The sequence below is a fragment of the Diabrotica undecimpunctata genome, chromosome 10 (assembly GCF_040954645.1).
Source record: "Diabrotica undecimpunctata isolate CICGRU chromosome 10, icDiaUnde3, whole genome shotgun sequence".
Lineage (NCBI taxonomy): Eukaryota > Metazoa > Arthropoda > Insecta > Coleoptera > Chrysomelidae > Diabrotica > Diabrotica undecimpunctata.
In genome coordinates, this window is record NC_092812.1 from 54,927,682 (window position 1) to 54,939,899 (window position 12,218).

The 12,218-nt window shown below is 33.3% G+C and overlaps 1 protein-coding gene across 5 annotated transcripts in view; it reads left to right on the forward strand.

The window, feature by feature from the left end:
• The window catches only part of smash (smallish), a 124,510-nt gene that overhangs the window by 83,439 nt on the left and 28,853 nt on the right, over positions 1-12,218 (forward strand). Inside the window, exon 1 of one of the 5 annotated variants that reach the window (XM_072546664.1) lies at positions 1,178-1,338. The exons of the other annotated variants lie outside the window; for them this stretch is intronic. The gene's annotated coding sequence lies outside the window, so the exon portion shown is untranslated. Of the gene's footprint in view, positions 1-1,177; positions 1,339-12,218 lie in introns of those variants that run through there. 5 annotated transcript variants of the gene reach the window in all.

Genomic DNA, 12,218 nt, shown 5'->3' on the forward strand with positions numbered 1-12,218 from the left:
AGGTCGTAATTAAAAACGGCATGAAACATAACTAACAAAATACAGTCATTCAATGAGAAGTAAAAAATTAAAAGAATATCAATGAGGTTTTTACTTCTTCAGAGCAAAGTAGTATCGATCTTGCAGATTCTGTTTTTGTTGATGCGACTGTGTTTGCAGACAAATTGTCGTTGACATTTGGGAAATGTTGTATGGGAATTTCCGGCGGATTTCTGTTGTTTTCGGTAGCGTTTCCTTCTTCACTTGCCTGTCTAGTCTGTCACATATGATGACAAGAAGTCACTCTATGTGAAGGTACACTCGTTCAAATGACAATCATATCAGAAATATAAATAAAAGAGTGAGAAGGGGATATGTGGCATTTAGAAGACCTTCTTACACATTTAAAACCAAAAGATAATTTTGAAATTTAAGAAATAAGTTATTCAATTGATGTGCCGTATTTGTTGTAACATACGGGGACACGACATGAATATATAATAACAACTTAGATAGAGCTAACAAAATAAAGAGCAAAACTAAAATGGAGTTGAGCTGGATATAACGAAAGATATGAAGATGGAAAAAAGTGATTGAAAGTGCAACCGCAGGTTAGATGGCAAATTCAAACGGAACATAGGGAAAATAAGACAATGGAGACGAATTGGAAAGGCATATATTTATAATCCTATAATGTGTATTTTAATTTATTTCCAGTCTTTAACACTAACACTAAAAACACAATTAATTTGTAACATTTATTTATTTAACCGTACAAATTTATATTTTCGGCCGACTTCTACAATTTAATTTCTACAGTTTCTCGGCGGCATTAGGTCTCGCTTCAAACTTCAAAATGTTCGAAACGATTCTAGAATCATCGTAGATCTTTATCGAACGCTGGCTGGTAAAGTTTGATCAGTTGCGTAGCAACGGCTGGCCCAACAATATGAATAAATAGTGCCTATAGATAGATAAATCGTGTCTTTATTCGATACACAGAGCATCATTGAATTCAATAAAGTATCATTGGAACCAATTTGTATTTCCCCCAAAAATGAAACAAGATATGAATTATAAAAATACCGATTCGTATTACTTGTATTCAATTATTACCCGAGATATACTAATCTTCTAATCAAGGAGCCATGTAGATTTTTATCTATGTATTGTAGAGGTTTACTTGGTTGTTGTAGATAAGTAAAATACCATGTTTATATGAGATTCCAACTAAAAATTTCTGTATATTTTGGATTTTTTATTGTATATGAAATTGCATAAATACTTGTTTTGTTATAATACCGTGTATTGTTTAATTCGAAATTTACATATTGTGTCAACTGTGCCAATATTGATAATGTAAGTATTAATAAGTTTATTATGCAATTGTATATATGCTCTATCCATTATTTTTTATTTTTTAACACAGTTGCTTCTACGTAGTTGTCTTTTTGGTAGTCTCACTTGATTTTTCACTATTAACACATTATATGAACAGTGTTTAGCAGTATTAAATATTCTTGCAGTAAGTAAAACAAATATCATGGCATATTTTCGTTGTCGCTATATTTCGAATCCGGTTGCACAAGGATATATTAATTAGGTTTTACGAGGTGGACCATTACAATGTATTGGATCACGGTAGTGATGACGTCAATGTTTCAGTTAGATATCTGTCTATAGGCTTTTAAATTCATATGAATTTGTTTGAAGTTTTAATATGCTGTGGCAGGAATTAACCTAGAAGCTATCATCAAAGTATCTGCGTAAGAAGAACTTATGTTGGTTACTTTTGTGGGAATAATATGATCCAGACCCAGACTATCGAATAGGAAATCAGTTTGATGTAGCTTCATCTATCTGATTTGGAAGTACGAATTGATGAGATGCGATCTCAGGAATCTATACAGAGAAAGATTGAAAAAGAGTTTTAATTTTAGATAGTAGACCATCATGGACGATCTTCTCAAACACTTTTGACACAATACACTTTTTTCTGATACATATCTTGCTGCTTTGACAACCCTATATACCTGCTCGATTAGTCCTTGCTTTTGCGTAAAGCCAAACTGGTAATCAGATATCATCTCTTGTTTGTCATTTAAAAAATTCATTATGTTAATGACATTCAGTGTGAATGATATCAAACAACACCCCATAGAGGGGGGAGCAGTAGAACTTTGGAATTTTAAATAGAAAACCCCATTTTTCATTTTTTTTTTATTTAGAAATTACAGCCGCATCCACCATAATGGTTATTAGCGGCGGCTACAGAATTACAAAATTAGAGTTTATAAAATATTCCTATAGATTTTAAGAAATTTACAATATTACTAACTGAAAAATTAGTGCCTAATAAATTACTTAACCTGTTAGGTATGTTAAATGTAAGACGAAAATTGGCAAATCTATGGCATTCAATTAATAAATGGTTAACGGTTACTTGTACATTACATGTTTCACAAATAGGTGGATCACTTTTGGACAGTAAATATGAGTGATTAAGTCTCGTGTGTCCAATTCGTAATCTCGTTATCACCAATTGTTCTCTTCTGTTCCTGGTTGAAGGTTCCCAAGCTGTAACGTCATTTTTAATTTGCTTCAGTGATGTTTGAGAAGATTGCCATTCGTTTTTCCACTCCCATTTTTCATTGCAGTTGTGGATTCCTTATGCAAAATCAAGCAATTTTTATTAGAGACATTTATCCTTATTAACCTAGGAAAATTATATTTAAAGGATAAATTAAACGGTCTAATATCTCGAGAAATACTCTTCTAAATGAAAAACTGTAAAATACGTGTTCAATATTTTTTTACAATCTATCGAATGTTACCAAACATTGGTACCATCAACACTTATTGGAGGGGAGGGTTCAACTTTGAAATCTGTGATAGGAACCCCCATCTGCAGATTCTGGTTCTACAAAATATTTTTAAAAAACTGTATTCAGTATCATAAAATTAGTTTGCTGACTTTTGATCTGTAGTTTTTCTGTGATTTCAGCGCCATCTATCGCGAATCGACAAACAATTCAGATTAAACTTGTTTACTTTTTCACGTAGAATCCTAATATGCAATAAAAATTGTGATTTAGTTTTTCATTTGGAAGTGTATCTCTCGAAAGATCAGACCGTTTCTATAATTTTCCTAGGATATCACGACAAATCGTTTTTTCCAATTAGAACGCCATCTATCAACAATTCAAAAAAACTTTTCACACACCCTGTATATGTGATATAAAGTTTTTTCCTTGCTATATTTTCTTTAACTTTAGTTTTTTCTTTTTTTTTCGCAAAAACAAAAAAGATAAAGTTTATTTGTAATTTTTAGTCATTTTGGATTGTTTTTGGAGGGTCTGGAGGTCCTAGAATATTGTAAGGCCGTAATTTGCGCCATCTTAGACTTCTTGTTCTCAGAAATAGACGGGCCAGTGAACATCAAATAAGAGATGATTTAGTTGCAGCTACAGGTAGGGTAGTCTCAAGAAGAACAGTTAATCAAATATTACTTTAAATGGTACTGATAGCTTGCTGTTAGCTTTTGGTGTTAACTTTGACACCACTGCTTAAGGCTCGACGCTTAGAATGGTGCAGAGATCGGCAAAAGTGGAATGGCCAATTGAATTTTCTCTGCTTCAGTGATGAATCTAGGTTTTGCTTGGGTGCCTCTCATAAGGGTAAGGACGTTTTCGTGGTGGTATGGGATGCTATATGTTTGGGAAGCAGATCATCTCTAGTTCTTATTAACGGCACACTGACAGCTTGACGATATATTGTTGAAGTGCTGCAACCGGTTTTACATCTCTACCTACAAACCATTCCAAATGCGATCTTTCAACAGGATAAAGCAAGACCTCATATTGGCTATGAAACCATGGAGTTCATATAAAAATCTGGTATAGCGACTTTGAAGTGGCCATCAAGGTCAGCTGATCTGCCATCGAACATGTGTGAGGTATGATAGGTCATAATTAGGATCTTAATGAGTATTCCGCAATATGATATTTACCACTTAATTCGATAATTGCCCCATAGAGTAACTGAGCGTATAAAAATTAAGGAGTCACTCATTAATTTGTTGACGAAAATGACGTTGCAAATTAAGAAAATTATAATGTATATTACTATTAAAAAATATTTGTCTTTCTACGTGTTGCATTTTTTTGGCCATCAATATAGTAACTGTCCAACATCTAGGTATAGTAATTAGAGGTAAGCTTTACAGTATTATTACTGATCGCATACAAGATCCCTTAAACCTAGTAACTGCCGGGTGTTCAAAAGAAGCAGTTTCAGTAAATTCTAATAAAACGACTCTTGTTTGATCCACTAACAAGTCAACCCCCCAACTATAAATTAAACATCTATACCAGAAGAAGTTATGTAGTTCGAATTTATCTTAATAGAAAACGTGGAATGTGCACTACACCAATTTCACCTCTACAACAACAAACCATTCTGTGGTATTCCAATAAAAAAGATATTCGAAAATAGGAAGAGGTATTTAGTGCGGCATACTGAGAAAATATTCCCGGTAAAGGTCAAAAGATTAAGATGGCCAGGACCTTTGGACCAGGACCAGATGGGAGGATATCTGTAGGACGGCCTACAAACAAGATAAATTTACAGGGTACCTGGAGAAAGTGGGAGTGAGTCAATAGGAAATAATAATACAGGACTGACAAACATTGAAGGTAATAGTAAATACGGCAAAGACTCACAAAGAGTTGTAACGCCATTGATAATAATGATGAAAGGCAAGCAAAAAGGTTATGACAACTTTTAGCTTTACTGTATTTTTCTACGAGTCTCCTTTTTATGTGGACCATTCTAGATCGTCGTGGTTCTGTCCTATTTGGTTACTTTAATGTTTTCTAAGAGTTTATTCCCTCGTTTTACTCGAGCGTGTGAGTTAAAATAGAGTTATTTAATTGCTTTTATAATGAATATTGCTAAATTATATCTGGTTTCCCAGAGATTTTCTAAAAATTAAATAATTCTTGAAATATCTTTATACTTATCTAACAAAAATAACTCACCGATCTTAATTTTTCTACCTTTAAATTTCTTTTGAATTGCGAATGTGATTCTCGTGTCCCGTTGTGTATTGTTTAGATTATCTAAATCACGTCATTTTATCTATGGTCCAGTTGTTTCTTACACATTGAGAACCATGATCCATTATTATTCGTTGTTTGCGTACGTATTAGAAAAATACCTGCGGAAGCTTTGGTTAATTTTTTTATTTCAAGAGTTGTTTATTCAAAGACCTGATTTTTTTGTGAAATCAATGCACAACACACAACAAATCAAAATAATATAACGCTACAATTCTTATGAAAAAATTGAATAAAACCATTTTCTCAGGTAAACGGTACAAGTATGGTAAGCAATTTAGTAGTTGTTCACATCATTACTATTGTTGCTTTAGATTTTGAGAAAATGAAAGTTGTGAGGAAAGTAGACCAATTGTTTTATTAGTTTCTACGATGATGATGATGAATATAATAGTGATGTAGTAAAACTGTTAAATTAAAAAAACTATAAATTATGTTATTTTACTTTACGTCATCTTTGTGGCGATCTCCATTTTCTTCTCTTCTATACTGATTTTTTGTTGATATTCTCTTCTGTGCTAGTTTTTATTGGTAACTAACTTTAGTATTATTTTATTTCCAATTTTTTCTGTATTATTAGTGGCTTAGGAAGATTCAGTTAAGGGTCCGAAATATGGACAATGAAATAGGCCGATATAAAAAGAATTGACGCGTTCGAGACGTGGTGCTGGAGGAGAATATTTCGGATCTCATGAACAGAGCACAGAATAAATCACTCAATTCTCCGCAAGCAAGCAAGCAATTTAATTAAACTCAGCCTGTGAGACTTTTTCACCCCTTGGAATTACGGTCGGGTATAAAAATTCATTGGAGCGAGGTGTATTAATTCGTGTTTAAACATGAATCACTCCACCGCGTTCCAATGCTCCAGACTACCCCGTTCCCACCTATAGCATTCTGATGCACTATAGGGGCACAACTCTCAGCCAAATGCTCTTCATGTGGGAGTCCTGGGTGATAGAACTCAAAAGTGGTACCCTAACCGATTCAAATTCAGGCTAGTGTTAAGCGCTTTAGTCCTATTATACTCTTGTAATTAAAATTGCTTATTTTTTGTATTCCAATAATTCTAATCATTAGGGAGGGATTTCTGTGTCCCTTCTTTGAGGGACACAGAAAAAAGGAGATATCTTTGAATGCTCTAACTACAGAGAAATTACTAGGAAGAGCTAAGAATACCAAATCAGTTTGTAAATTTAACAAAACTAACTGTTAAAAAAGTTGAATGTAGAGTAGTAGTTCAGGGGGAACTGTCTGAATCTTTTAAAACAAGTAACGGGCTGCGCCAGGGAGACCCCTCTCTCCTGTATTCTGTTCAATCTGGCTCTGGAAAAAGTATTACTTATGTCACAAATCACAACCACTGGTTCAACATATAATCTTCTTCTTCTTAGCCTTCTCTCGTCCATGTTTGGACATAGGTCTCTCCCAACTCCTTCCATCGGTCTCTATCCTGAGCAACATATTTCCAATTTGTTCCGGCTATTCTTTTAATGTCATCAACCCATCTCATCTGTGGTCTTCCTCTTGGTCGTTTACTTTCGTAAGGTCTCCAATGTTGTATTGTAGTATTCCAACGTTGGTCTTTTTGTCTAGCAGTGTGGCCCGCGAAGCTCCATTTAAGTTTGGCAATTTTTGTTGCTATGTCCTCGACTTTTGTTTTGGATCTTACCCAATCGTTCCTCTTTTTATCTGACAGTCGTATACCTAACATTGCTCTTTCCATTGTTCTTTCTGTTGTGGTTAGTTTATTCATGTTTGCCTTGGTTAGGGTCCAGGTTTGACATCCATATGTCATGATAGGAAGGATGCATTGGTTGAACACTTTGCTCCTCAAGTATTGGGGTATTTTGCGGTTCTTAAGTATCCAACTAAGTTTTCCAAATCGTGCCCATGCTAGTCTTGCTCTTCTAGTAATTTCCGCACTTTAGTTCTCTTTTTCAAGTCTCAGGATTTGGCCTAGGTAGATATATTCCTGGATTTGTTCTATCTCACTGCCATTTATAGTTATACGTCTGGGGTCATCTGTGTTTGTCATTATTTTTGTTTTTTTCATATTCATTTGTAGGCCGACGTATTGTGAGCTGGCTGCTAGTTCCCCCATCATAATTTGCAGTTCCTCGAATGTGCTCGCTATAATCACTATGTCGTCAGCGAATCTGAGGTGGTTTAACTTGTTACCATTAACGTTAATGCCAAAGGTTGACCAATTTGTAGTTTTGAAGCCGTCTTCTAGGGCTAAGTTGAAAAGCTTTGGCGATATTACGTCTCCTTGTCTCACTCCTCTCTTAATGGGGATGGGATTTGTATATCAACATATAATAAATCGGTGCAAATCCTAACCCATGCTGATGATATCAATATTGTTGGGAGAACGGTAAACGCTGTACGAGAGGCGTATGTAGCATTAAAAGAATCAGCTACAAAACTAAGTATATGAAAATAAGCACGCAGTCACAAATCCTACAACCACTTGTTATAGAAAACGATCTCATCGAAGCAGTGAACGAATTTGTATAACTGGGAGCGCTCCTTAATACTGAAAATAATACTACCGCAGAGATAAACCGCAGAATTTATAAAAAATAATGAAAACATTTTAGGATGTTTCGAACGAAAAGTACTAAGGCGAATCTATGGAGCAGTGAATGACAATGGAGTGTGGAGAAGACGAATTATTATGTTCAAATTTAGTTGTAGAGTAAGTGGTCTGAATATGGGCCCTGTACATAATGTGGGCCGCCAGTAATTCTCTGATACCAGTGGTGCTATCCAGTATCGGGACTCGTAACTGTCGTCTATCTTAGTCGTAAACCATTTTCCATTGCGTGGTTAGTTCTCAGGTAAAAGTAGTTTAAAATTTTTTGTATAAATATTGCTATTATGTTTTGTTGAAAGGATAGTAGAATTTTGATACCAAAGGGTTATGTATACATCGTTTCTAGGCAAATCTCTTAGAATTGTAAGGTTAGAAAAAATTTTGCGGTAAAACCTTCAAGCATGTCTGACGTATATATGGACCGTTTTACTGTTGGCAATATGGCCCGTGCTCATATTATGATCATTTGATAATAGCGTATTTTCTTGCAGATACACTATGGAGAATAACAGACAATCTCCTAAAAATCGAATTAGGAAGGTATGGAAAGAAAGCGACATGGTGTTGGCGAAACGGGACTAAAAATAATTTAATGTTACTGAAACAACTCTACAGAGATTTGTGCATCAATGTCAAGAATTAAACGCTAAACCCTACGAAGAAGTTTAGTCAAAATTGGGAAGAAAAACAGTATTGGGAAAGGACTAGAGTTAGTACAGTATTTCTTAGCAATGGAGGCAATCTTTTATGGTTCGGCCAAAAAGGACATAATGTACTTTGGTATACTTATTAGCTGTGAGGAATGGAATAAGACATCCTTTTAAAAACAAAACGGCAGGACGCAGTTGGATAGACTAGTTTTTGATGAGGCATAAAACAGTTTTGTCATTACGTAGGCCAACTGGAACTTCGTTTGCTAGAGCTCTCGAATTTAACAAGGAAAACGTTAACGAATTTTTCGACTTATTGGAGCTTCAATATTTAAATCACCATTTTGAACCGCATAGAAATTTAACGTAGACAAGACTGGTCTATCAGTGGTGCAAAGTAAAATTCCGAGATTCGTGGGGCGCAAAGGCAAAAGGTAGATCGCTGCATAAGCATCGGCAGAGCGTGGGTCACTGGTAACACTAATTGTTTCTATGAGTACTGGAGTCAGAATTGGCATTATCAATGAAAACTTTATTATTTATAACTTATATAGAGGTTACATCTAAAAGGATTTTTAATGACAAGGTTCTTTTTCCAAGATGATTGTAAAATTGTAAAATTCCGGTGGGTAATTATTTTGTTCTAAAATTTTTTTGACTTTTTTTAGATTTTCTGTAACATATTATGGGCTGAATAATTTAATTGCTGTGTTTAGTCTAACGGACAGGGCAATTGAATTATCCAGTCCACAATATCATTCCAAAGATCTGAGAGAAGTCAAAAATATTTTAGAAAAACAATGTTACCCAGCGGAATTTTACAATCATGATAAAAGACCATTATTAACAGACAAAAAAAATATAGAAGAATACTGTGATGTACTAGCTACTCAGAATATGACGGAATGAAGACAAAAGAGGATACTAATAAGACCAACGTAATGTTAATAGTTTTTGAGATAAATACTAATAACGATAATATGCCAAAGACGAAAATAAAAAAGTAAACGCTGAACCCTCTAAAAATATTTTTCCACTTTCACCACATTTTTTTATTATGCATATATTACGCGCAGTGTAGCACATAGTTGTAGGAATATTTCATCGATTTTTGTAAGCTCATACCTAATACAAAACTATACATTGAAAAATACTAAATGGTAGAATTTCTAGTCGCTAGTCCAGTCCTGTCGCCTGTATTGTAAAAATGATATAACAGTTCTTTTTGCTTGCTGTTTATGATTTAACAGTATTAAATCATCGAGTCTATTAGGATAGAATGTTCGGATCTTTAATTTCTTATGTTGTACTCGAAACGGTAGTTGCTGAAAGAATTCGACAGAAATTATTACGACCATGACCTGTCGAACAGCATTTTTAAAGAAGAATGAATGGATAGCCTTAAATTTTGTTGTTGTTAATTTATGTGGGACATGTCCGACCAATTTGTTACAGTTTTTTTGATTTATAACAAACACTTCATTATTCTTGCATTTACAATCTTGTAATAAATGACCAATAAGCAATTTTAATATAACCCAAATTACTAATGTTTCGCAAAAATAGGAGTTCACCCAGCGGCGTCTCTTATCTAATCTAACATAATATTCTACTATTCTAAAATTCGTACACACCCAACAGTATGCTACGCTTTTACTAAGAACTAATTAATTCAAACGGTATCGTCATCAACCATAAATATAACTAAAGTTAGTATATCTGTAGAATCTTTGTTATTGAAAATGGTTGCGAAAATCGAAAAATCACAGATGTTACTTTCATAGACCTTATTACTGCCTACGATACACTCAACCTAAGGCTTCTATTACAAAAGGTGTACTTTATCACCAAAAACTACATTTATACTACTCCAGTCCAATCATCGATTTCACGTAAAAATCTTGTATAGGTTTTTGAAGGTTCTAAAAGGTATATGAGGGATAGCTAAGGACAAATCGTTAAAGAGGTACAGCTGATTTTGCTTTGTTTTTTTAACAATCATAAAAAGTGAAAAATCATAAAAAGTGAAAAAAAAATCATATTTTGTCTATAAAACGTTTATACATTTTAAAAAATGACAAATCTCAGCTAGATAGACCAAATAGTTTGTAATTGTTCAATTTATTTATCCTCGAGAGTAGTTATTTAAATAACTTTACTTACCCAAACAGTGACAGTAGAGCAGGGGTTCTCAGACTGGGGGGCGTGAGGACATGTCAGGGGTGGCGCGAGACAAGTTGAACATTAAATTAAATTTAGGTAGTCTTTTTAAAATTCTAAATTAACCATGATGTTTAGGCCTCCAGTTCTATAATGCACTGTTGGCAGGTGCTGTATGCTTAGATTTCTTACAAAATATGAGGAATCTATTAGCCAATGTAGCCGCCTAATGCCTTATGCTCGATGGGGCATCATCACACTTCTCAGTTGCTGTTCGTCAACATCTTCAAGCATCTTAACCCTCCGGTCGACTATTTTATATGGGGTAGATTGAAAGAAATGGTTTATCGAGAAAATATAAATACACGACAAGAACTACAAGAATTGACAACATTATTGATTTTTGTAGGTCAATTAGACATTGATGGTCTGAAAAATACGTTGTATAGAAACAGGTGGATTTCATTTCGAAAATTGGTGATAAATCTCAACAATTTTACCTTTAGTTTTCGTTACGTGTTCATGTACGTAATGTTCGTTTTATTTGTTCCTACGTTCTTTATGTAATTGTATATAATTCATGTCTATTCTTGAATTTTCTTAAACCTCTGAATAAATTCGTTTATTTTTAATGTTCTATGTAGTTTCTTTTCGTTAATTTACAAAAAGATTAAACTGTATTTTTTCTTTTAATATATAATAATATATAATTTTAATAGAATGTATACCCTGTATAAGTAAAATTTCATGTACTTTTTACATAGTCACATATTTTTTCACATTGAAAGAAAATCTATTAAAATATTTCATATTTCAATATTTTTTAGATCTACAAAGAACTCATTGTGGCATTTAACGCCGAAATATAGTTGAAATGGATCATTTCAGATAACGATAAAAATGTATATCATTTTCCATTTTAAACTCTTTGTTTGTATTAATTGTTAATAGTAAAAACTAAAACAATAATCCAACTGTACAGTTAAATTTACTTTTTCCTGAGAATCTTTCAATAAATTATAGTTTTATTCTATAATAATACTAATCTAGTTGAATCGGCCTTGGCTATTCGTTTCACAGTACCACAACAAATGGGCAGGTACTTGTAATGAATTAATCGTTCTTCCAAATAGGTCATGGGCATAAAGACGCAAGTATGCTGGTAATTCTGCTTTTTTGTTTATATTCAGTTCACATACATTTTTTTCTAGTTTTATAGTAATTGTATTAAATTGTAAAAACTACTATAGTATCTGCCAGATTACTTGCTTTAATATGTATTATTACTTGCTGTATTTAAAATAAGTTGTAAATAATTGAGTATGGAATATCATTATTAAAGCTTATATCTTGAAGCTTCCAAATTTAATTTTCAGAACAAGCCTTTGAGATTACATTAAGCAAATTCACAATTTTATTTTCTTCGGGCTCAACTAAAATTATCTCCTAATACCCCAGTCAATGAAGAAAAAAAGCAGAAAAAGCTTATACAGAAATTAAGGTTCTAAAAGGTATATGAGGGGTAGCTGATGAAAATTCCGTGAAGACGTACAGTTGGTTTTGTTTTTTTTTTAATCTTAAAAAGTGAGAAACATAGTTTATTGCCTATTATTTATTATATATTCTAGAAAAAATGTTTCAAATAAACATTGTAGATCATAAAAAGTTCTTGATTTTAAGAGTTTCCGTAATAAAATACGCAAACAATTAACC